Here is a 27,218-nt window from a genome sequence, read left to right on the forward strand (position 1 = left end):
CTCATCAGGGTCTGATTTTGGCTTTGTTTAAGGTGGTCTAAAATAGACTTTTCCCTTGGTCTAAAGTAGACTTTTCCCTTGAACATGGTCCTCACTCCTAAAACATGGCCTTTATGGTGTCCCAGCTAGATGCCTGAGGTGTTCACGGGATATAAATGATTTTGTCCATTCTGGATAGACCAAAACTTCTGCCCTGCCAGGCCACTAGGCTACTTGTTTTACTCTAAAATCCATAGCTGCCACTTTCTAGTAAATATCATGAAATGTCCTCACTTACATGTGCAGCCCAACCCTTAGCTAAGGACTTGCGAGGAGCCCCCACAGGCTTCTGGCTCAGCCCTCCACTCCGTACAGCTCCATCCTCTGCCACACCCTGCCCCAGAATTACAACCGTTTTAGTTGTCCTACACTGTTGTTCAGCTATCTGTTGAACTCTTCCTCTTCAGATCATCCTCTGCTTGTGGACCTCGCACTGTGCAGAGAGCCAGGGAAATTATGGGGCTCACTTCATGAGTCTCCCTTTTCTCACAGATTGGAATGATGTACTGCCGGGTGGCCAATGCTGAAAAGAATTGCTTTGTCTGTTATGTTCAGTTTTATGGTTGTTTACTTTGGAAGATCTAGACCAGTACTAGTTCCACAGTCTCAGTCTGAAGCCAAAGTCTTATGCAATTGCCTTTGTTACTGTATCACATGGACGTGTAACCTAACTCTAGGTTTCTGCTTTCCAAAAATGTACACTGGTAAAACATACAGGTACTATTAGCCGAAAGTCCTAAAGGAATTCTGTACCAATTAATAATAGCTCATCTTAATAGATTAGAGTTTTAATAATAAACCTTTCACAATAATGATGATACTTAACCTTCATTATTTATTGGAGGTATTTTTTCAGCAAGATCATAAATTAATAAAGGAAAAAAATTAATAGTCACATAGCTCTGAGGCCATTACCAAGGGTCTCTGGAGCCTAGCTTGCTGTCAGATCCTTATCTCCACCTCCACTTCCCACCAACAACCAGGACTGGCCCAATAGTGATGGAGGCAGGAGCTGACTAATGTTAGTGCAATTTTCCCCATGAAAATCAAGTAGTACATATTATTCTTGGAGCTCAGGGATCAGAGAATTTAAGCTAAGAGAAGGTTTCAATCATCTGTTACACTCTCATCTAGTTGGAATAACTACCTGTGGAGCACCTACTTAATGTGCCAAATACTAGGTAGGAGAAAATATTCAGAAAAAATGGAAGGGAAGAAGGAAGGAAGGAAGCAAGCAAGGAAGAAAGAAAGGAATGGAATGGAAAAGAAAAGGAAGGAAAAATGGGTCTCTGTTCGTAAAGATACTACTGTTGAATAATTTCAGGAGACTTAAATTGTAATGCCACTCGATAAGACTGATTATGGAGATATACAAGTACTAAGGAAACTTGGAGAAAAGCCACCTGCCTTATAAAGGAGAAGTAAAACAGATAAAGTAATATTTAGGTAGGTATAAATGCGATAGGTAAAAATTTCATAGTCAGAATTTCTCATTAATAAAGATATCACTTTCTTTATTTCACTCTAACTAAATTTAATTTACCTCAGGAGCCACCATTCCACTTTGATAGAGGACAACTTCATCGTACCAATTCAAGAAACTTTCAATCACTTATGGCTTAATATTGAGTCTCTTGAGAAGCCACGAAGACAATTCAATATTCCTCCTCTCCTCCTTTCCTGGGGGTTTGCCTCAGGGTGACTTAACTCCTAGGAATTTATTTTTATTTGTTTAGGTTTGAGAAGGAGGTTTACTTATTATCCAAGAATTGAGGGGAAGATATTTGGTCCGTAGTTATCAGCATGTTTCTATGTTAGCATCTTCTAAGATGAACCATCATTCTTCAACTATCATTGCATTGTTGACAGAAAATTCTACATTTCTTGTTTGTTAATTGGTCACTATGTTCATGCAGGTCATTCTCCATCGTCCTTAACCCTGTTCCAATGCTTGTCCACATCTGCTGGCTTAGCCTCAAAAATATCTGTACCCTTTCCAGAGCACATGCATAAAAAAAATTTGGACATCCGCCTGCCCCAGGCTGACTGTATGGTCCAAAGCTGCCTTCGGGCTCATTCTGAAGCAGTGGAGTAGAGTGATTAAGAGTAGGAACATTGGAGCCCTTCTTCCTGAGTTTGATTCCCAGCTGCCCCAAAGATCAGGGGTGTAACCTTGGTCACCTAATCTCTCCATGCTTCATTTCCCTCATCTATGAAATGATATTTATTACTTCATAGAGTTGTTTTGAGAATGAAAGAAGGTGGTATAACCAATTTGCTTAGAACAGAGTCTGCACAGAATGAGTGCTATATATATGTTACTTGTCTATTGCTATTATTATTATCAGCAACAGCAGCAGCAGCCTGAACATTTTACTCAGCAATTTCTACTCAAGCACCAAGCTGAACCTGGATCTTAAATTATAAGGCTTGTAGTCTCCCCAAAATGCGTCATAGGAAATTAAAAATGACCAAAAATTGTTGGGTAGCCAAAAATAGAAACTAGGCAATGTCTCTCTGTGCTTGGGTTTATGTCAGGGACTTTTTTCAGGTTCACAGCAGCCTTTACATTCTAGTTGTGTTCTTCAAATTTGCCTTTTCCCACCAACTATATTCCTTTTGAGTTAGAGAACTTCTCTTGAAATGTTTGATATTTTTTCTTCTACGTAAACTTACGGGATAAAAACATGTTGTTGGTTCTAGACTTAACCTTTGCCGTTAAAGACAACACCAAAAGCAAAATCTATTTCTCCTTCAAAAAAGCCTGGCTCTTATAAGCTTTGATTTTAAAGACTTGGATTTGCTGTGGAATTCAAGGCCCCTTTTGTCAATTAAATGGTTAAAGGTTGAATATCAACTATTTACTTCTCTTTGCATACCTGCTGTACAAATCTATGCTGAGGCAACTGACGCTAGTGACCAAATAGCCAGAATACCAGGTATAAAGAAATGAAGAAAAGATTTTTAAAAAGCGATTGCCATATTTTCTGCTTGACCCTCCAAGTCCACCTTCCAAATTTCTCTGCCCTGCTCTGTGTCTCAGGATGCTGCTGTGTGGGCTGTGTCAATGGCCCCTCACCCTCTAGCTTCCAGTTAGGTTTGGCCGGTGGGCAAGAATGACAGTTACAGTACCTGGTTTCCTTTCAGTTTCTTCTCTGCAGGTGAGCTAGGACCCTCTGCTAAAGTCAAACCTTCTCCCACAACTATAGCTACTCCCTCCCCATTCTGCTATCCACTCCCTCCCCTTTCCCTTGCTGGGTAGGGGTTGCAATAACTGTCCACTCCTGCTAGCCACTAAATACTTCACCACTCCTACTGGTTTCCTTTTAACCTCCACACAATGTCGTAAATAGTCCCTTTATTAAATACTTCTCAATTACCCCATTCGAGTGGGCCCTCTGTTTCCTGCCAGGATATTAAGTGATCCAAAAGGAAATTGGAAAATCCAGGAAACAAACAAACAAATTGACCAAAAAGGGAAACATAATCATAGCATTCCACTTATCATTCCAAAAACAATATTAAGATATTCTTATTTCCAAGTTTTAAAATCAATCTTTAGATAATTCACTAAAGACTTCATTATGGTAGCAGAATGGAAGGTAATACAATCAACTGCGAAAATTTTAAAGTCAAGGTAATTCACCAGATATTGAGAGGAAGAAGGAGAGATAAGGTGAAGAGTAGAACTGCTGATATCCAATCTTAATAGATAAATAGTGTCTATGATTGAATGTAAATGGACTAGAGGTGTGTGCACACATTGTTTAATGTTACAGGGGAACTAAAAGTGATGGAAGAAAGCTTTTGTGAGACGGGAGGAGGGAGGTAGAGAGAGATATAAGTGAGTGGAATCCTTATCTCTCATAGCAGGAAATCAATAGCTCACATCTAAATTTGACAAATCAAGAAAGAGAGGTTTGACTGTATTATTTAGACATATGGAAATAATGACCAGAATAACCATGAAAGGAAACAGTATGGAGTAGCTGCTTCTAGAGAACAAGGCTGTGGCAGCGAAGGAAGTAGGGGAGGGTATTATGGCTTTTCATCTAAGCTCCTCTCCACTATTGAGATATGGTTTTGAAAACTGTATGTATGCCTTAATTTTGTTTAAAATGTTAACAACCCTGAGGGCATTGTGAGGACCAGGCTTAGGAAGCACCCACTGCTCTTTGGTCAGTGTTTGGCCTCAAATATGTGAGTCAGGTTGAGGAGAGAGAAGAGCAGAGAGACTTCAAGCAGCTCCACGCTCCAGTTCCTGGAGAAAGAGGGTGATTGATCTCCCATCCTGAGAAAGCTTATCCTGTGGCTCCAGGTTTGCTTCCTTCCTTTGTGCCCGAGTCTCAAAGCCTGTTTAGAGGGGACTTTACCCTATAAGTCCATCCCTTCTCAGAGAAGCTGGATGGGGGGAGACTCCGTTCCACTTTATGCCGGATGCCTGATGCCAAGACCTGGGGAACATGCATCTCTTTTTGCTCTGATGTAATGACATCATTTGTTTTGTCATTTTTATACACAACTGAAAAGTTTGCTTCTTTGCTAGCCCTCTCCCCCAATCTCTTTATGACAGCTGTTGTTTCAAGAGGCAGTCGGTATTATTTAAAGTATGTGGGTGTTTTGTAGGCAAACTTTGTAGGCAGTGCCTTCAAGGCTGGCGTCTAGAGAACAAATAAACAGAGACCCTTGGATCTCCAGTACAGGCTTGGGATGAGAATACAGGTCTCAAATGAAGATCGCACAGACACACAGGCTGCTCTAACTTCAGACTCTCACAGGAGTCTGGAGGCAGCTACTTTTAGCTTGAGCCCTCCGTCTATGAAAGGGTGAGGGCTTCCATGTCGGCACACAAGTACATTAGTGACAGCCCAAAGCCAGACCTTTCTCAAGTCTCCTCATTTCCCAGTAGGAAACAGCCCATACTCCATAGCTTGTCGTTCAGGGTCATCTCCAATATGGCCCCAGCTCTAATTCCACCCTCTCCTCCATGTATTTAACTCTCACTCACAGAATACACAATCCTTATTCCCAACAAATGTCCCATGCTTTCCCAAGTCCACTACTGTGTTTACGTCTTTTGTTTTATCTGCAATGTCTTCAGCTGAAAACCATCGTCCTCTTTCTCCAAGGCTTAGCTAACAAGCCACCTCTCCAGTGAAGCTTCTGTGATGCTCACAGAAATGTGTCCCGCCTTGTCTGGCTCCCATAGATCTTTGATTGTCTCTCATGGATTACTGGTTTTTCCTTATATTATAATGGCTCTTTGCATGGCATATCAGGACAACACTTTATACACCTTGAATACATTCCTTTTAACAGAGTCTGCTCCAGCCAGAGCTCAGAGAACAAAACTTGGCAGTATGGCCACAACAAGACATTGATTTGGAAGGAAATCAGCTCCAGGTTCTTGCTAACGCCTTTTACCATGGAAGATGATTTCTTTTTTATCCTTGGATTTAGGGAGACATAATAGTAATAGTCTAGAAGTGACTACTCAGTGAAGGTTATTACACTCTATTATGCTCTATTATTACGCTAAATCTACAGTGGAGATACTGGGGTTCAGAGAATGGAAGACACTTACCCAAGGTTATTCAAAGTCCCTAGCAGAATCACAGAAAACAGGACTATAATCTCCCAATAAAACTCCTTTCATCAAACTACATCGATGAAAATATTTGTGTCCATAATTTTGCCATAGTTAATTATAACTTCCTCATATATCCAGTCCCAATTCAAATCTAGAATCTTCAATCCAAGGATCCTTTTGAGTGAACAGTTGAGCAACTCAGGTTGGGCAGAAACTGTACCCATTCATTCATTTAATGAATGTTTGTTATTAATGGGTGCTGGCACATCCTGCACAATCTGTGGGTTCAAGGAGCTCTCAAATTGTGCTAGGATCTAAGCAGGCAGTGCCATTATTGAATGCTTTGTCTTCCTTTATAGCAGCTTCCACAATCTCCCTTTCTCTCTTCTTTTTACGTTTTTTGGTTTTTTTCCAGTTCTGACAGCAGCTTTTAGACTTAATCGTCTCTATTGCTCTGTTGGAGTTACTGTTACTGCTGTTTCATAGCTCATTCATTTCTGCTTTTATCTTTATTATCTCCTTTCTTTTACTTTCTTTAAATTTATTCCATTGTTATCCTATCTTCTTGAAGCAAACACTGAACTCATTTAAACTTAATTAATTTCATTCTTTATTGTCTTTCATCAAATAATTTTGACTATAAATTTACTCCTAAATTACATTACAATCAGTTACATTCTACTCTATTTCTTCATTATCTTTTTTATTTTGGAAAATTTGAAACATATGCAAAGTAGATGAACCTTCATGTACCCACCTTTCATTTTCAACAATTTTCAGCTCCTGCTCAATCTTTTGGGGTTTTTTCCTGTGTACTTTTCATTTTACAAATTTTGACAATATTTTCTTCTTCAATTAAGTCTTACTATTTTGTAATTTCTGTTTTATTTATTATCTAAATCATATTTATTTAGGAACAGATCTTTTGGGAAGTATTTTTAACTAGATTTTTAAAATTTTTGCTTTCTAATATAGTAACAATGTGCAAAGGAGAAAGAGAAAAGAAGAAAGAGAGAGAGAAAGAAGGAAGGAAGGAAGAGTGAAAGAAGAAAGAGAGAGAAAGAAAGAGAAAGAAAGAAAGAAAGAGAAAGAAAGAAAGAAAGGCAGAAAGAAAGAAAGGCAGAAAGGAAGGAAGGAAGGAAGAAAGAAAGAAAGAGGAAGAAAGAAAGAAAGAAAGGAAGAAAAAGGGAGGAGGGGAAAAGTCAGACAGCTGGATGGGATTTTCTAAAAGTTGCTCTATACAAAGCCTGTCCTTTAACCATAAAATTAACACTCCCTCAAATGCCTCTCATGCTCACCTCCTCTCACACCTCAGCTCAGATGATTAGCTCCAGTGGTCAGCATTTTTCTCCCCAGTTCCCTCTGTACCTTCTCCTCCCTGATCTTCACAGCTTGGTTCTGCTTCTTCCCATAGAGGCATGAGCACCTGAAGAGTTACATTTTAAGAATGTGGAAGGATTGGAGTATTAAAAGAACGTGCTCCATTGAGCCTAGAGTTTTCTTTTGTTTTGTTGTTTTTCCCTTTGCAGAATGCAGGTACTGGTCGTCCTAAACATTACTGTGATTTTGCTAGACAAGTAATACCTGCTTTTGTCGGAGAGATCCCTAAAGGTCTGCAAAATGTCTCTTTTGTCAGTGTTCTTCTTAACACCCCACGGTCTGTGCCAACCAGCTTCAACTTTTCTCACTTGTTGATAGTCTGTTCCTTCCTTATCGCGGGCCCTGCCTTCGTCCTAACTCTTTGTTGTAGCTCTCACTTATAAGTGCATTGTGCCTCTTTAGACCTGGCATGTGCATCTGATCTTTCTTGCATTTACTCCTAGTCCTCACTCAAGGACGCTGGCTTGGCTTCAACTCACGGGTTCTATCAAGTTGGACACTTCTGGTGATGTCTTTACTGTAGCCAACTTTATTGGCTAGTTTTTCCCACAGTTTACCCATTCCCAAAGCGCTGATTCTTTTTCACCTATGCCTTATGAGCTGGAAATGCTAACTACTCACTTTCCAGTTGAATTTGGTTGGATACATGGACACACAGTAACCAATTTTTGACCATAAGGAGACAAACTAACATGCAGAGGATGTCAGAGCAAGAGTGTCTAGGTCCTTGATGAAATCACTCAGAGTCTACACCAGCCTCACAATTCCTATCTCCAGAATTCTTATTATATGGGCATGGAGGGAGAGGATTATTTGTTAAAGCTACTGCTAGTCAAGTATTGTGTTACTTGCAGCTGAAATTGCAACTGACGGGGACCCCACCTTAGCCCTAGAGTGCTCTAAGACACACTGAGAGATGAGATTCAGGGATTTCCCCAGAAAAAGACAATGACAGTGATCCTCCTCCCTCTCTCTCACCCCCAACCTAATCCTGCTTGGTTCATAGTGAGAGTCAGGATACTCAACTATATTCTGCCGCAGGAGATCTTTCTCAAGTCTGCTTTGATTTCTGTGAAATTCTCAGAGATAGACTGTAGTTAATCGTGTCTGACCTACTAGTGAAGGAAAGGAGGCTTAAGAGAATGAGATGACTTGTTCAGACAGCAAAAGGAGAATGCAGATGAGCTTCCGAGTGATGTTTTCACCTCCTTCTGCCTCGGATACCCAGGGCTATTCTTCATATGCTAAGTCTCCCAGGTTCTGGGGTACTTCGCTCAATGTCTCAAGGCAGCCCTACACCATCGCTGAGATATTTTGTGCTTTTTCACTCTCTTGAGAGCTCCTACCTTACCTCTTTTCTCTAATATTCATGTACTTCTTGCCTGTGGCTCAGAACAGAATTATTTTTTCTTCATTCATTCTCTCAATAGCAAGGAATTTGTGAATCCTTTCAGAGAACCCAGGAGCCAAGAAAATGAAGTGAGGCAGTCATTCACAAAGAAGTGTCAGAGCCTAAACAGAGGTAATCCCAGCTTCACTTCCCACCAAGATACGTGAATGCTCACAAGGGACACAATTAAGAACAGCAGATGAAGTCATAACAGTGGCATCTCAGGCATCAGTACTCCAGTGGGGAAAAGATTTCTGCAGGCTGCTAACCCACAGAACTGTGGACTCAAAGACTATCGTGAAGGGTTTGCGGATTCCATCACTTTATTGTTCAGATGGGAGCACTGGTCCAGAGAAGGGTGATTAAACCCAAGGGCCAGCAACGAGTTAGCGGGGAAGCCAGAACTAGAACATAGGTCACTGAACAAAGAGATCCAGAACTCTCTGTGTGGTTTCATTTTTACCCACATTATAGCTTGTACACTTATAATTTTGCACTATGTTAAAATGTATCCAAGTTGCTGGACAATATGACTCTATTCTAGGGTGAGGCCATGGCCCTCATATGACCCCAATCCCACACATAAGACAAGAAGATCTATAAGTGCTAATTAAGCTTTAGAGGAAAAGGACTAACTTTCTCCTGATGAAGGACATACAGACACCATATGGTATTCATATGACAGGTCCTTCTTCACTCAAGGACACTAGTCTGGTTCTGAGGGCAGATAAACCTTCAGCATCCTGGCATCACGTTGTATTATCACAAAAACTCACTCCAGCACCACAGAAGGGAGTGGGACCAGGAATTTTGGGTGTGGAATAATGAACCCAGAAACCACCGCTCATCAATCTAACCTTGGTTTTATCTTTGACTCCCTGTGTGGCATTGGGTAAGCCTGTTTCCCTCTTTTCTGAATAGATTTATTTGTGAAGTGGAGACAAAATGCTTTATTGATTGGCTACAAAGGACCAGGCCAGATGATCTCTTGTCCTGTGATAATGTTTCCATTTCCGCAGACCTGGATACCTGATTCTACATATGTTTCAGGAAAATAAAGAATGGATTTACTGATGCAGTCGCCTGTTGGGACCCCTTGATGTGGGTGATTTCTCTGTCCTCTTAATCCTAATATGCTCTGCAGATATCCCCACCCCACTTTATCTGGAATGCCCACCAGTAAACACACAGGTGGTGAGGACAGGCATGCTGATCCCAATTGGACAGACCCAGGCAGGTCAGGGCAAATCACCAAGTCCATGGCCATGACTGGAAGCAGGGTGACCAACTCTTCCCTATTTGCCTGGAACTTTCTCAATTTTAAAATTGAAAACCCTGCATCCTAGAAACCTTCTCAGTGTCAGGCAAACCAGGATGGTTGGTCACTGAACTGGAAGGGAGACAAGGCAGCTGCACTTGTCCTATTTGTAAACAGGTAGCAGGTAGCAGAAGCTCCTGCTCCCCACACTAGATTTGGAGATGAAAGAAACACAAGTGGGAAATTGGATAGTCCAATAATCAGCAATGGGTCCACTACTGGATACAGCGCAGCCAAGTATGGTGGGAGTCTGGGTGGGGTGGTGTGTGCTAGGATAAGGAGATTGGACAATATGCTATAGGCACAGAAGAGTAATTGTGAGTGTGTTTGTGGGTTTTGTAGTGATCTGGAATATCAGAGCTATGCTGGAGGCATATTCATCCAACATTTAGTACAGAATGGATTGAACTAGATGAGACTGGAGACAGAAGATAAAGATGGGATCTTAGAAAGCAGAGAGAGTATGTGACTCCTCAAGGTCACACAGAAAGGCCATTGTGAGGTCAAAAATAGGATTCAGGGTTCAATAAATGTCCTGGGTTCTGACCAAGGAACTAGCAATTCTTTCTCCCTTAGGTGATGGTAGTGAAGGGGTGATGTTGACTGTAGTGGGAGCTGGGAAGGTGGTAGCAGAAACCAGAGTATGAGATCAGTGAGAAGCAATCCCTCCTTAATGACTTTTTCCACATCCTTTCCCCACCCTCCTCTTCCTTTCTCCCCATTCCTCCTCCTTATTATCCTCTTCTTCCTCATCCTCCTCTTTTTCCTGCTCTTCCTCTTCTTTCTCCTTCCCTTCTTTTTCTTCTTTCTCTTCCTCTTCTTCCTCTTCACCACCACTTCCATGATCTTCTCAGATCTGCCTTCCTTCCTTCAGTCTCTCTCAATGCCTCTGCCTGTCTACCACAGTTATCCAATACCTTCATTGCATTATCCGTGGATCTCAGGCCTATGAGTCACTCATAATTTAGTATGAAGATCAACCCCTAGTTTCTACTCTTCAGAAGGATTCCCACATTGAGCCTTACCCATCACCAAAGGAAATGATGTCTTTAGGAGAGGGATATCAGAGTTCAGAAAGCACATGGAAAACTACCATCTGAGGATGTACATCTTCCTTGTGCCAAGGAAACCACATGATCCAGGTGCAAGTGGCAGGGGTGTTCGGGCTCACTGCAGCCTTCCCTGTTCTTCAGGTTCTTGGTCCTTAGGTCATGTTTGCTTTGTTCTCTGATGCTATCAAATAGCTGGGTTTTTTTGTTATATTCTCATAATTTCTTTCAGCAAATAAATTGATCTGGCAAAAGATTTTCTATCAGAGCCAGAGCTGAAGCCTCAAGGCACATTTAAATGCATCAGTTTTGAGTCATATTAAATTAATATTTTTAAGCATATTAATAAATATCGTTATCTGCCTTGTAGGAATATTATGCTAAATTTTGCTCCTAATGGCATTGATTAGGATACTTGTTTTGTATTCCATTAAAAATCCTGGACCCCCAAATCATTATTTCATGAAAAGCCTCTCTTAATTTTTTAATTTTTGTTAAATAATCATTATTACACAGATTACTTAGAAGTGATTTTTACCTTTGTTTGTTTCTAAATGCTGGGAATTGTCCATTATTTATGATGAAGAATTAAGATGCAGAACTTGTAAAACTACTATAACTTTTTGTTCTCTAATCCATCTCTTTTATACTCTCCTCATTATTTTTGCCATGAAAAATACTGTGATATCTTGCTCTTCACTGGGAAAGCTCAGATGTAATTATTAATACTGGGTTGTCCCTGAACCTGCACGAGAATAAATGATAGAATGTGAGTGTGAAGTATGATCCATCAGCGTCGACAGTGAGTGGATCAGTATTCCGGAGAGCTTATCCTAATGGGCCTTAGCATCTCCGAGCTGTATAGCCCGTCTTCATTACAGGGCTCTCTGTGATAGCAAAAGCCTTGAAACAAGTGTCCATCCATGTCTGTCAGTAGGAGACTAAGTGAATAAACCAGAATTGTTTTCCAGGAAAAAAATGAGATGTATCTTTATCTTTTGCTACAGAATGATCTCCAGAAGTTATTTTTAAGAAAAATAAGAATAAAACAAGTGAAAACTCATATGAAGCATATTCCAATATTAATTTAAGAATGGGAAAATATTGATATATATATACATGTACATGTTTAAAATAGGAAAAAATAAACTATAAAATTTTAAACAATATATCTATAAAGGGAGGGAGGAGGAGGAAAAGAATAGAATGAGGAGCCAGGGGTACATGCCAGACTTAATTGAATAAATTTGGCCTTGTATATTTGATTTTGAAGCAATGAGACTATTTTATATAATAAAATGTTAAAGTCATAAAATATTATACCTAACTTTTAGAAAATGAATAGATGAACTAAATATGACTCCACTTGGTAGAAAAAATGTTAAATAAGAAAGTATTCCATGCAACTTTAAAACATAAGAATCTGTCCGTACATTCCTAGTGGGATATATCCTAAGGGGGGAAAAAAATGTGCAAAAAATTTAAATTTTCTTTCAGCAACCATATTGTTAATGGTAGTATCATTCTTGCTTCACTTTACAGAAGTTCAGCTAATAATGGAAAAGGAATAATAGAATTAAGAATTAAAGTATCACTATTTTACAACCCCTAATTAATTGATCTAGGCATTGTTCATTCAAGTCACTAATATAACAAAATAGTCAGCAGATATTGAGTACCTCCTCATGGAAAAACATGACACACCCTGTGAAAGTTTTTTAGGGAAAAAAAAAGTTCAAATCTGAATATCAAGCCTGTAGACTCAACTACAGATTTATAGGAAAGCCAGGAGCCTGAGACCTCTGTTTAATACGACAGAGGGCACAATCAATAAAATCTAATCAATGGAGAATTCTATAGGACAAATGGCCTTATTTCATCAACAAATGCATTGGAAGGGGAAAAAAATAGTGATGGATAGTAAATCTATGGATGTAAAAGGATTGAAAATTATATCAACCAATTGCAATACATGGACCTTCTTTGGATCCTGAATAAGGAAATTTATAAATAAAACAAAATACCTATGACAGTTATGAAACAATTAGAAATTTGGGAGGGTTGAGGGGTAGAGGAAATGGGTGAAGGTGGTCAAAAAGTACAAAATTCCAGTTATAAAATAAATAAGTCATAGGGATATAAAGTATGGCATAGTGACCAAAAGAAAGAAATTTGAATGTTGGCTGAATATTTGATGTTATGGAGTTATTGTTAATTTTTTGAATGGGAAAATGATATTTTGAAGAAATACCAGGTAAAATGCAGAACATCCAGTTAAACTTGGATTTCTAATAACATACAAATTGCTTGTATAAATGTGTGTCACGCCATCTGCCCTGTGTTTTTATTTGATAAATCTGGAAATTCTAATATTATGGCTATATTGAAAACAATAGTCCCTTATTCTTACATATACATATGTATATATATATATATATATATATATACACACATATATATATGTACATAAATGTTTAAAGATGGAAAAACATGATGTCTGAATTTGCTTCCAAATGATTTGGAGACAATGAAATGTATGAGAGTATAGATATAACTAGATTAATCTTGTATTGTTAACTGTTAAACCTAAGAGATGGATATGGGAGTAGGGCAAGCTCATTATATTATTCTACTTGTGTGTCTGTTTTGAATTTTTCAAAATAAAAACTTTAAAGAAATATAGCCTGAATATTCCAGGCCTTACCAGCATGTGCATAGAAAAAGACACAATAATGTCAATGCCCACATTTTTTAGCTTCCACCAGAACTGTATTAGAATATTTGAGCCAAAGTCTTCCCTATTTATTTTAGCTTCTTTGGGGATGTTTCATGTGTACTTAGGATGGTTCCAGTAGCCCCTTGTCAGGGGCAAACACCTGTCTTGGCTGCTGGAGCCACAGGCCAGGCACAGCCACCTCCCCTGGTGGCTTCTTGAGCTTTCCAGGTGTGAAAACTGAATTCTGGAAGCTGAGGGAGGGGCTTGAGAGAGACTGTCATCCAGCTCTGTGTCCTGCATTGTCGTGTGGGTCTTGAAGCTGCTCTCTTTGGACCCAAAGTCTCAGAAAGTCATAAAACATCCCATTTAGCTCCTAGACTTATCTACTTTCATCACTGAAACAAAGAAATCAGCCTCCCAGGCTCAGGAAGAAGTAAACACTGTTCCAACTCCATTACTTTTGTCCCCTTCTCTGGTCCCCTCCACCTTTAATCCCCTCCCGCCCCAGTCCCTGTCCTGGAACTTGTACTGAGCTAAGGGTTATTGCAAATGAGGAGGTGATTAACTGCTCCAACCCTCCTACTCTACAGCTGGAGAAACTGAGGTCTTCAAGCGGGGACAGCTGTGCCCTAGGGAAAACCGTGCATCAGAGGCTCATCCTAAATTCTAACCACTTTCCCCTGTAGTTGTCAGGCACCAGGGTAGATGAGGAGGAGCACTACTCTCTGAGGGGATTTTCCTACACACAGTTGAAGCAACACGAAGGTGCTCCAAAGGCCAAGTTTACAGACCCTGAAGCAAATCTTATTGTCATCTTTGGTCAGAGCACTAATTCTTGCACCTTTTATTGGTAAAGAGAAATAACAGAACTGTCCTTTAGTAGGAGAGGTAATATTAAGTTCCCTATAAACTGGAATCCTCGGCATCACATCTGAATCCATCCCTCTGTGCGTCATTACACAGAAGTGGACTCCTGAACATGAGCCCCAAAGCAAGCCTTAATCATCCAGGTCTTTAAAGCTGGGACATGGTACACAGTTACAGGCTCAGTTATCTTTGTGGGGAGAGAGGAGAGAAGTTGGGCCAGGCAATGGAAGAAATGAATACCACTTGCTATGAAGGAGACAATTTGTATGAGACAAGGACTTGTAAATGCTTTGCACCATTTAATCCTGCAGTAACTTATAAAATACTATATAGTTCCCATTTTACAAAACAGGAAACAGATCCAAAGAAGTTAGCACAGTTCTCACAGAGCAAGAAAAGCACTTTCTCATTTAATATCTCATGTCATACTCAGAGCAGATGAGAGAGAAAGAAAGAGATGGTTGTCCCCATTTATGGATGCCCAGGAAACGTGTCTCATAGGTGAGGTCACTGAGAAACACGGAAGCAGGTCGGGGTCTGTAGATTATGTCTCCTCCTCCCTAGTCAGTGGTCTGCCTGCAATTCCACACTGTACCCACTAGGGTTAGGTCATCTTACCCTTGGGCTGCAATGAGCATTCAGGGCTATTCGAGAAAGATCTGCTCAAAATATGGCTTCTTCCTAGCTCTGATTTCAGCATAAGCCTTACTTAGAGTTGTATATATTTTCCTAAATGTTAACTAAAAGGCACACATTACTCATAGAAGTGGATTCTGACACTCATCTTCCTGCTAAAGATTAACTTATGTTCAAATTTCCCATCCATGGCCCCCATCTGATGATTCAGAAGGTGTGTGCTCACTAAAGAAGAGGTGCAAATACATATTTGGAGCTTTAATTTAACAGTAGAGTTGTAATTCCATTTGAATTCATCAGAACTGCTTTCATCCTTGTGCTGGTATACGTGATGGTATTTTGTATCTTTGCAAGTTAGCACAGGCAAACCAAAGGAGATGAGTCAAGCATTATTCAGCTCCTTCCCAGAGTCCTTGGGATCACAGATACAATATCAACTTTTGTGCTGACAAATTTAGAAAGCAACGTTAGAATTTGTATACAGGGCATAAACCTTGCACATATCACTTAGGACTTCTTTTGTTCTAGAGGAGAGGAGCCTTGGATTCTCCACTGGAGGAGAAGCTACGCTGCAGAGAACACAGCTACTGCAATGCTGTCAGCAGATCTGGGTGTCCTGCACCTCACAGACGCACAGAGAACATGCTGCATTTGTTATTCCTGAACGAATGAAGGAGTGAATAAATGAATGAAACAGGGAAAGGCTGTTTTTTGAAATAAAGTAGCACATAAGTGAAATGAAAAGGTACTTAACGAAGCAAATAAATAAGACAACCAAACAGCACAAAACTATTTATAAATGTGTGCTAATAAAGAGGTGAATGAAGGAAAATGGCTAAAAACATAATGTTTATGAACTCAGACCCCAGGATTTCCAAATTGCCTCTAAAAGAAAAATACCACACAGTCTAATCCCTCCAGACTGTGTTTTAAATACCTGGAGTTGAATTTTAGCCTTTATATAATTTTATTTTATTTGACTTTACATTTTAGTTCTTATTTAATTCCATTTCTTTTGGGTAAATGCCAGATGGTTCTGTACTTGACAATTGTGGTAAACTGGTGTTATTATTATCTGATAACTCTCTCTGAAACACATACAACTAACACACAGACACACATATGCAGACACACGCACGCATCACCAATTATTTATGCAGGAGAGAATGGCAGATAAAGTTTGGTTTGAAAAGCATCAAACTGATCTATGTTTACCTTCTGGCCTTCACTTATAGCCTCACTAAAACTTTTTCATTTGCAAATTTGAGAACATGACTTTTATGTTACAAGACAGTTATGAGGAAGTACTCACTTCCTCATTCTACAAATATATACAGGGTGCATTCTAGATGCCAGGTATTAGGTTAGGAACTTAGATGCACATGAAAGATCCCAGCCTTCTTGGAGTTTCTAGAAGGAAAGACACAGAATAAAAAGGCAATAAATAAATGATATAAATAGCTACAGATCTAGATTAATTCTCTGAACAAAATGAACAAGATGTTTTCGTAGACAACGATAGGAGGACCTACTTTAGATAGTGCAATCGTGAAGAGCCTCTCTGAAGACATGACATTGAAAATGAAACCATAGAAATGAGAAGGAACCACTGAGGAAAGGGATTCATTCAGGGAGAATGGAGAAGGCCAAGGCCCTGGGGCTGGCAAGATCTTGTGGAGGATCCGGGTAGAGAAGAGCCAAGGTCAAGGAGAAGAGTTGAGAAAGAGTGAGACTCAGATCACACAGGGCCTTATAGACCTGGAAGAGGTGAGATTTCATTCTAAGGACAAAGTGAAGCTGTTGAAACTATCAGGCAGGAGAACGGCCTTGTCTGATCTACTGTTTTTTTTAATAATCTGGCTTTTGTCTGGAGTACAGACTGCAGAGGAGCAGGAGAAGTGGAAAGACAGGTTAGGAGGCAAATTGCATCAGATTAGGAGTAAGATGAGGATTTGAACTAGGACGGTGGCACTAGGGAAAGCTAGAGGCATGCATTTTTCACGTATTTTGGGTGGAGAATGGACAGGACTTGATGAAAGATTGGATAATAGGAGTAGGGGAAAGAGACAATTCTAAGATGAGACCCAAGTTCTGTTTTAGTGGATAGTCTGGCCATTTGCTGAGAAGGAGGAGACCTGAGGAGGAACAGGTTATGAGTCACAAATAAGATAACACATGCCTTGTATGAGAAGCACTTAACACTCTTCCTGACACGTAATGCGCTTTCAATGGGTGGTACTAAAAGAAAATGCTTCTGTTATCTAATAATTCAGGTACATTAGTTTCCCTTGACAACCCATTACAATTTAAATAAGATCTTCCAAAAGCATTTTCAGTTTCATGTTTCTGTGCTTTTATTGTTCACTTTTCAATAACTAACTGTTTGAGGTCGATATATTCCTTATTTTAAATCCCATGGCATAATGAAAGCAAAAGTTCCCATCGCTGCTGCTCTTTTCATCTTAAATAAACACTGCTCGCTAAAGTGATTATTGTGATTCATTCTTCCCAGCTATTCTTACTTTTCCAAGATGACAGAGAGGCTCCTTGACCATCTGGAACAAAAGTACTGCCCGAGCCATGGCTACAGAGAGAGGGACCTACACTTCTTCTAGTCCAGTGGCCTGGGACTGGATCAGTGAGGCCAGGAACTAGAACAAGAAAAGTTATTAACATGTACAGGGAGATTGCCACAGGCTGGACATGTGCCTCACGCACTTCACTATAGCAAGGGCAGTCCCTGGAGCAGGCTGGTTGTTCACTCCCTTACACATTTAGATACTTATTATGTCACTTTTCCAGCAGGGGGCAGTAAAAGGTTTTGGAGAAGGGGAACCTTTTGTGAAATTGCACAAAATTGCTGTCCAGCTAGGGACTGGGTATGCAACCTCTAATTAAAGAATTATAACCACCCAGTGAGATGGCTTATGTCATTATCACCCCCACTAGGCCATGAGGAAACTAAGGCTTACAGAAGAGTGGCAAGTTGCCCAAGGTCAACCCCAGAAAATGGGAGAGTTGAGAGTTGAATCCAGGCCTGTCTGAGTTCAAAACCTATGATCTTCATTACTGTGCTATACAAACTCCCAAAAGACATTTCTGTTCCCTCCAAATAATTAAGGAATTTGCAAGGATACAAATTTTGGTTTAATATAAGGGAGCCCATTTTGAAGAGCAGAGCTGTCCCCCAGTGGAGCAACTGTTTCTGGAGATGACTTGCTCTCCAAGGCTGGAGACACGCATGGAGATGGTTGGATGGCTGACTGTGTCAAAGAGATTTCCGCGGGGCAGGGGAGTTGAGCTATATGTCCCGTGACACTGAGCTCTGCAGACACAGGCGAAACCAGTCTCTGGGGGAGGGATGCAGGCAGCGTACTCATTTCAACAGTTCTTTGTGACTCAATATTTGGGTTACATTTGGAGAAAGCCTTCAGAGTCTATTTAAAAATCACACAAGAAAAGTAACTTTATTACGTAAGTTATTTCTTGTTTCTGTTTGCTAGTTTTTCACTTGATCACCAGACTTGACTCTAAATAACATGTAGTTGTGAAATTTTAACATAACTCGATGTACAGCTCACAATCTATCCTACTGATAATACTCAAAAAGACATGTTTACTAAAGACAGTAGGATTATTGGACGAGTACATAATCTTCCAAGGTAATGATTTTGAATCAGACAATAATATATTTTAGTGACTTTGTTATAATTTAGCTGTATTACTGTGTAGTTCTACTTGGTGCCTTTATAGTAATAGCATTCACCTAACATTATTTTACCACATTATAAATTTTAAAGTCCAGTCATACACATTGTATCATTTTGGTTTGATCCTCATAAAAACCTTGTGATGTGTAATAGAGATCAAGTGAGGGAAAAGAAGTGACCTATCCATGATACATGTCTGGATCAAGACCTGAGCTCTTGGACCCTGAAAAGGCACTATCTTGGTTTGGTGTTTAATATCATCCAATAACTGGCCTCACTTCCTGAAACTCTCTTCTTAGCCACGTGACACTGACCAAGTCATTTAATTTCTCTGAACCCCAGGTCCTTCATCTTTAGAGTAGAGGTAATAAAAATATCCATGCGATAGGGGCTGGCCCCGTGGCCGAGTGGTTAAGTTCGCGCGCTCCGCTGCAGGCAGCCCAGTGTTTCGTTGGTTCGAATCCTGGGCGCGGACATGGCACTGCTCATTAAACCACGCTGAGGCAGCGTCCCACATGCCACAACTAGAAGGACACACAACAAAGAATATACAACTATGTACTGGGGGGCTTTGGGGAGAAAAAGGAAAAAATAAAATCTTAAAAAAAAAAAAAAAAAATATCCATGCGATAAAGTTTGTTGTAAAGATTATATAATGAAATCTAGGTACTGACCGGGACATGGTAGTACCCAACAAATTTTGGCTACTATTATTATATTCCACCAACTCTGATTGTGTATTTATGCTGCATATGTGACGGCCACATACCGGCAGTTGGCTGTGACATACTGGAGGCAATAAAAACACTTTAGTGGGTCCCAGCACAGTCCTGCTCTGATGAACTGATCCTATGGGAAGAAGCAGGTGCAGCTCCCAGGTGACTGTTCCAAATTATGAACCCAAATTGCAAGGTGTTGTTGATAAAGGAAAGGATTGCTAAATGGCATCAAAAGAACAAAATCCATGGAGACAAAAATGAGTATGACTTCATTAAAATTAAGAACTTCTATATTTCAAAGTATGCCATGATCAATTCAAAAATAAAAACACCAATCCAGGAAAAGATATTTCACTCTTTATAATAACTAGCATAGGATTTTTATCCAGAATATTCGAAGAACTCTCAAATAATTCATTTTATCATTGTTTCCTTTGACAAAAGGTAATCGAGCATCTATTATGTTCTAGGAAACTTTCTGGTTGCTAAAAGTGGGAACGTATATTCTAGAGAAGGAAATAATACACACATGCAAACAAATAAGTATGCAAATGCATATATAACAAATAAAATCTTGATAGGTGCTATGAAGAAACCTATAACACCGTAAGTCAATCAAGATTGTTGGGGGCAGGCTCTTTTCAGTGGGAAGGTTGAAGAAGTCTTCTCTAAACAGATGACACATGACAGAAATCTGAATGAAATGAGAGATCCAGTCATGCAAACTTCTGGAAGAAGAACATCCCAGGAAGAGAGAACAGCAAATGCAAAGGTCCAGAGGTGGGAACACACATGATATATTCAAGGTTCGACAAGGAGACCAATGGAGTAGGTGCTAGAAAATGGCAGTAGATGAACCACTGGCCAAGTTAGACAAGTACTCGCTCATATTGTCATCCATTGCCGTGGAAAGGCATTTCAATTTTTTTCTGAGTGTAATGTCAGTCCGTTGGAGGATTTTGAGCAGAGAATGCATGATCTAATTTCAATTTTAGAAAAATAATTTTGCCAAGTGGAGAATTGATTCTGAGAGGTCAAGAATAGGAGCCATTGCAATCAGGTTGTTAGAATGCCATTGCAGAATCCTGCGCAAGGGATGATGGTGAATATTACCCCAGGGGTAGCGCTGGAGATGAAGAAAAGTCAGTGTTTATGGGATACATTTGGAGGTATAACAACAGTTCTTCCTAACGGGTGTGGGAGATGAGGAACCAAGGATGACTCCAGAGATTTTAGCCCAAGGAATTGTTAAATGATGTTAACACTTTCAGAGATGGGGAAATCTCAGGAAGGAACAGTGGTTTATTTGGGAGGGAGGGCTAGCTAGAATTCTGTTTAGGTAAGTTAAGTTTGAGATGTCCTAGAAATCTGAACAGAAATGTCAAATTGGAAATTGAAGGTATGAGGTCTTAGAAAAAGATACAAATGTGGGGCTGGATGAGACCTTATAGAGAGTTTGTGGAGATGGAAGGGAAGAAATAGAAGTAAGTAAAGTGGAAATAGTCAGCATACAGGAATAAAACTGCAACTGGAGTGGAGTGGAACATACTTAAAAGAAGCTAGACTTTTTCAAAAATGACAATGAAACGTTAAGAACATAACTACTCTATCCCTGGACCCTTCAATTCAGGGAGATAAGAGAAAAAACAGCATCCACGTCAGAAGACTTTTGGGTAGAGGTAACGTCCTTTGGATATTTCCAGATTTCAGGCACAATAAGAAAGTGAAAAATCCTAGAAGATATTTAGAATAGGCAAATTTACTGATGACAATGAGCCCTTAACGGGCAGAGAAAAGCTTTGGGACGTTTGGGAAAGGATGAGAAATTGAATTAGATTATGGAATGTATAAACTATGTGGGATCAAAGTCCTGGGAAAGGTGGATGTTCGGGGTGTCTTAAACTTCTGATCTGGGCGGTCAGCCATGTTGCATTACTTCTGATGGTCTGTTAGAGGAAGACAGGTAATCAGTTTTGACACCAGTCTTCATCTTGGGATTGGTCTCTAAGGCTGTTTTTGGTGTGCTGCACATGGTGACGGGTGGTGGTGATTTGAGGATTAATTCTATAGGCCTGGAATTAGCCTGAGATATTGTTACCTTCATGGTACTGATCCATGGTCAAGATGTAAAATGTAATGATTAACAGCATTGCTTATAAGCATGAGTCCAGTTGAACTTGGAAACAGTTTTTACCAGCTTGTTAACACTGTTTATTGACAGCAGCAAGATGGGTGGCTTGCACCTGGTTCTGGCATGAGCTCCCTCCCTACCTAGAGGTCTCTGACTTTAGGGCTGGTTATGTAGCAAGAATATGCCTGTGGGGCTCAGGCCAAGACTGCATTTTGGGCTCCCTTGTTTTGAGGTGCTCCTTGCACTCATCATTGGTTCTTGATTTGAGGAGCAAGCACATTCGATGTGGTCCTGCAGAAGGAGCACAATTAAAGCTCGTGCTCGGCCTCTCCAGACCTCCTATTATGAGGTAGCCTCTGACTGTGAGGCATATCCTTACTTTAATACTGGTGCTTCGGTGCATCCTTTTCCTGCAATAATCCATAGATGTATACCATTGTCATTTCTGATCCTGTGAATCTTCTTTGGCAGTTAACCCTGTCTGACTTTCACCATTAGTGGATGGAGGAAATCTTACTAGATGTATGAGCTCTCTTAAGTCCTAATAAGAGCAGTACCAATGTGCGGTAGGCTGCCTAATGGTCTCCAAAGATATCCAGGTCCTAAACTCTGAAACCCGTGCATGTTACCTTATATGAAAAAAGAGACTTTGCAGATGTGATTAAATAAGGAATTTTTTTTTTTTTTTTTTTTTTTTTTTTTTTACTGCAGTAACATTGGGTTATAACAGTGTATAACTTTCAGGTGTACATCATAATATATTTCTAATTCTGTGTAGATTACATCATGTTCACCTCCCAAAGACTAACTACAATCCATCACCACACACGTGTGCCTAATTACCCCTTTCGCCCTCTTCCCTCCCCGCTTCCTCTCTGGTAACCACCAATCCAAGCTGTGTTGCTATGTGTTTGTTTGTCTTTGTTTTTATCTTTTACTTATGAGTGAAATCATATGGTATTTGACTTTCTCCATCTGAGTTATTTCACTTAGCATAATACCCTCAAGATCCATCCACGTTGTCACAAATTGCCAGATTTCACCATTTCTTATGGCTGAGTAGTATTCCATTGTGTATATATACCACATCTTCTTTATCTATACTTCCCTTCATGGGCACCTAGGTTGCTTCCAAGTCTTGGCTATTGTGAATAATGCTGTGATGAACATAGGAGTGCATGTATCTTTATGCATTTGTGCTTTCAAGTTCTTTGGAAAGATACCCAGCAGTGAAATAGCTAAATCTATTCTTAATTTTCTAAGGAAATTCCGTACTGATTTCCATGGTGGCTGCACAAGTTTGTACTCTCACTAGCAGTGTATGAGGGTTCCCTTCTCTCCATGCCCTCTCCAACACTTGTTTCCTGTCTTGTTGATTACAGCCATTCTGACCACAGTGAGATGATATCTCATTGTAGTTTTGATTTGCAGTCCCCTGAGAGTTAATGATGTTGGACATCTTTTTATGTGCCTGTTGCCCATCTATATATTTTCTTTGGAGAAATCTCTATTCAGACCTTTTGCCCATTTTTTAATTGGTTGTTTTGTTGTTGAGATGTGTGAGTTCTTTGTATGTTTTAGATATTAACCCCTTATCTGATACACGGTTTGTAAATATCTTCTCCCAATTGTTAGATTGTCTTTTCCTTTTGTTGATGGTTTCCTTTGCTGTGCAGAAGGTTTTTGGCTTGATGTATCTCATTTGTTTATTTTTGTTGTTGTTTCTCTTGCCCAGTCAGACATGGTATTTGAAAAAATGCTACTAAGACCAATGTCAAAAAGCATACTGCCTATATTTTCTTCTAGAAGTTTCACGGTTTTAGGTCTTACATTCAAGTCTTTAATCCATTTTGAGTTAATTTTTGTGCATGGTGTAAGATAATGGTCTACTTTCATTCTTTTGTGTGTGGCTGTCCAGTTTTCCCAACACCATTTATTGAAGATACTCTCCTTTCTCCAGTGTATGCTCTTGGCTCCCTTGTCGAAAACCAGCTGTCCATAGATGTGTGGGTTTATTTCTGGGCTCTTAATTCTGTTCCATTGATCTATTTGTCTGTTTTTGTGCCAGTACCATGCTGTTTTGGTTACTACAGCTTTGTAGTATATTTTGAATTAAGGGAGTGTGATACCGCCAGCTTTGCTCATTTTCCTCAGGATTCCTTTTGTTTGGAGTCTTTTGTTGTTCTACATAAATTTTAGGATTCTTTGTTCTATTTCTGTGAAAAATGTTGTTGGAACTTTGATAGGGATTGCGTTGAATCTATAGATTGCTTTAGGAAGTATGGGCATTTTAACTATGTTAATTCTTCCAATCCAAGAGCATGGACTACCTTTCCATTTCTTTGTGTCTTGTTCAATTTCTTTCAACAATATTTTATAGTTTTCAGTGTAGAGATCTTTCACCTCTTTGGCTAAGTTTATTCCTAGGTATTTTATTCTTTTTGTTGCAATTGTAAATAGGATTGTATTCTCAATTTCTCTTTCTGCTACTTCATTGTTAGTGTATAGAAACACAACTGATTTTTTGTATGTTGATTTTGTATCCTGTGGCTTGACTGTATTCATTTATTATTTCCAAAACTTTTTAGTGGATTCTTTAGGGTTTTCTACATGTAACATCATGTCATCTACAAATAGTGACAGTTTCACTTCTTTTTTTCCAATTTGGATCCCTTTTATTTCTTTTTCTGGCCTGATTGCTCTGGCTAGGACTTCCAATAGTATGTTAAATAAGAGTAGTGAAACTGGGCATCCTTGTCTGGTTCCTGTTCTTAAAGGGATAGCTTTCAATTTTTCTCCATTGAGAATGATATTAGCTGTGAGTTATCATATATGGCCTTTATTATGTTGAGGTATTTTCCTTCTATACCAATTTTATTTAGAGTTTTTATAATAAACGGATGCTGTATCTTGTCAAATGCTTTCTCTGCATCTATTGAGATAATCATGTGATTTTTCTCTTCATTTTGTTAATGTAGTGTATCAGGTTGATTGATTTGTGGATGTTGAACCATTCCTGTGTCCCTGGAATAAATCCCATGTGATCACGATGTAATCTTTTTAATGTGTTATATTCAATTTGCTAATACTTTGTTGAGGATTTTTGCATCGAGGTTCTCCAGTGATGTTGGCCTGTAATTTTCTTTCTTTGTGTTGTCCTTGTTTGTTTGGTATCAGGATAATGTTCACTTCATAGAATGAGTTAGGAAGCTCCCCCTCCTCTTCAATTTTTTGGAACAGTTTGGGAAAGATAGGTATTAAGTCTTCTTTGAATGTTTGGCAGAATTCACCAGGGAAGTCTTCTGGTCCTGGACTTTTAATTTTGGGAGGATTTTGATCACTGTTTCAATCTCATTACTGGTGATTGGTCTATTCAAATTCTCTATTTCTTCTTGATTTGGTTTTGGAAGGTTGTATGATTCTAAGAATTTATCTATTTCTTCTAGATTATCCAATTTGGGTATCTTCTAGATACCCAAAAGCTATATGTTCCATGTAGTTTTTCATAGTATTCTCTTATAATCTTTTGTATTTCTGAGGTGTCTGTTGTAATTTCTCCTCCTTCATTTCTGATTTTATTTATTTGAGCCTATTCTCTTTTTTCTTGGTGAGTTTAGGTAAAAGTTTCTCAATTTTGTTTATCTTTTCAAAGAAGCAGCTCTTGGTTTCATTAATTTTTTCTATTTTTCCTTTTTCAGTCTCTACTTTGCTTATTTCTGCTCTGATTTTTATTATTTCCTTCCTTCTGCTGAGTTGGGGCTTTGTTTGTTCTTCTTCTTCTAGTTCCTTTAGGTGCACTGTTAGATTGTTTGAGATTTTTCCTGTTTGTTGAGGTAGGCCTGAATTGCTATAAACTTCCCTCTTAGAACTGCTTTTGCTGTATCCCATAGATTTTGGCATGTTGTATTTTCATTTTCATTGTTTCCAGGTATTTTTTTATTTCTCCTTTGATTTCTTCATTAACCCATTTGTTGTTCAGTAGCATTTTGTTTAATCTTCACATTTTTGTGGCTTTTCTGATTTTCTTCCTGCAGTTGATTTCTAGTTTCATACCTTTGTGGTCAGAAAAGATGCTTGGTATTCTTTTCAATCTTCTTAAATTTATTGAGACTTGTTTTGTGGCCTAATATGTGATCAATCCTGGACAATATTCTATGTGTATTTGAAAAGAATGTGTATTCTGTGGGTTTTGGATGGAATGTCCTATATATAGTTACTAAGCCTGTCTGGTCTGATGCATCATTTAAGTCCAACGTTTCCTTATTGATCTTCTGTTTGGATGATCTATCCGTTGGTGTCAGTAGAGTGTTAAAGTCCCCTACTATTATTGTGTTACTGTCTATTTCTCCTTTTATGTCATTAATAATTGCTTTATATATTTAGGTGATCCTATTTTTGGTGCATAGATATTTACAAGTGTTATATCCTCTTGTTGGATTGTTCTCTTTATCATGTAGTGCCCTTCTTTGTCTCTCATTCCAGTTTTTGTTTTAATGTCTATTTTGTCTGATATAAGTATTGCTCCCCCTGCTTCCTTTTCTTTGCCATTTGCATGGAGTACCTTTTTCCATCCTTTCACTTTCAGTTTGTGAGTGTCCTTAGGTCTGAAGTGTGTCTCTTGTATGCAGCATATACATGGGTTATATTTTTTTTGCCCAATTGGTGATCCTATGCCTCTTGATTGGAGCATTTAGTCCATTGACATTTAAAGTAGCTATTGACAAATACGTGTTGATTGACATTTTGTTACTTTTTTTCCTGGTGTTTTAGTAGTTCTTCTCCGTTCCTTTCTTCTTCTCTTGCTCTCTTCCCTTGTAGTTTAATGGCTTTCTTTAGTAATATGTTTGATTTCTTTCCTCTTACTTATTTGTTTATTTATTACAGGTTTCTTGTTTTTGATTACTGTGAGGTTCCTATATAATATTCTACATATATATCAATCTATATTGAGTTGATATTCCCTTTAGCTTGACCTCTTTCTGAAAGCTTTACTCTTTTACTCCCTTTCTCCCACATTTTATGTTTTTGAAATCATATCTAATCTCTCATTTTGTGTCTATCCATTACCCTCTTACCATTGAAATAGGTAATTTTAATACTTTTGTCTTTTAAGCTTCATATTATCTTCATAGGTAGTTGATCTGCTACTTTTACTGTATTTTTGCTTTTACCAGTGATTTTATTGCCTGTTTTGGTTTTTGTGGGTTTTTGGATACTTTTCTTATCCCTACTTGTGGTCTTCTCTTTCCCACTTAAATAAGTCCCTTCAGCATTTCTTTTAAAACAGGTTTTTTGGTGATAAACTCCTTTCATTTTTGTTTCTCTGGGAAACTCTTCATCTCTCCTTCCAATCTGAATGATAACCTTGTTGGATAGAGTATTCTCGACTATGGGTTTTTTCCTTTCAGCACTTTAAATAAGTCACGCCACTCTCTTCTTGCCTGTAGAGTTTCAGCTAAGAAGTCTGCCAATAGGTTTATGGGTTTTCCTTTGTATGTCACTTGTTACCTTTCTCCTGCCACTTTTAGGATTTTCTCTTTATCTTTAATTCTGGACATTTTAATTATAATATTTCTTGGTGTGGGCTTCTTTGGGTTTATCTTGTTTGGTGTTCTCTATCCTTGCTATTCTTGGATGTCTGTTTCCTTCCTTAGGTTAGGAAAGTTTTCAGCT

The sequence above is a fragment of the Equus przewalskii genome, chromosome 14 (genome assembly GCF_037783145.1).
Source record: "Equus przewalskii isolate Varuska chromosome 14, EquPr2, whole genome shotgun sequence".
NCBI lineage: Eukaryota > Metazoa > Chordata > Mammalia > Perissodactyla > Equidae > Equus > Equus przewalskii.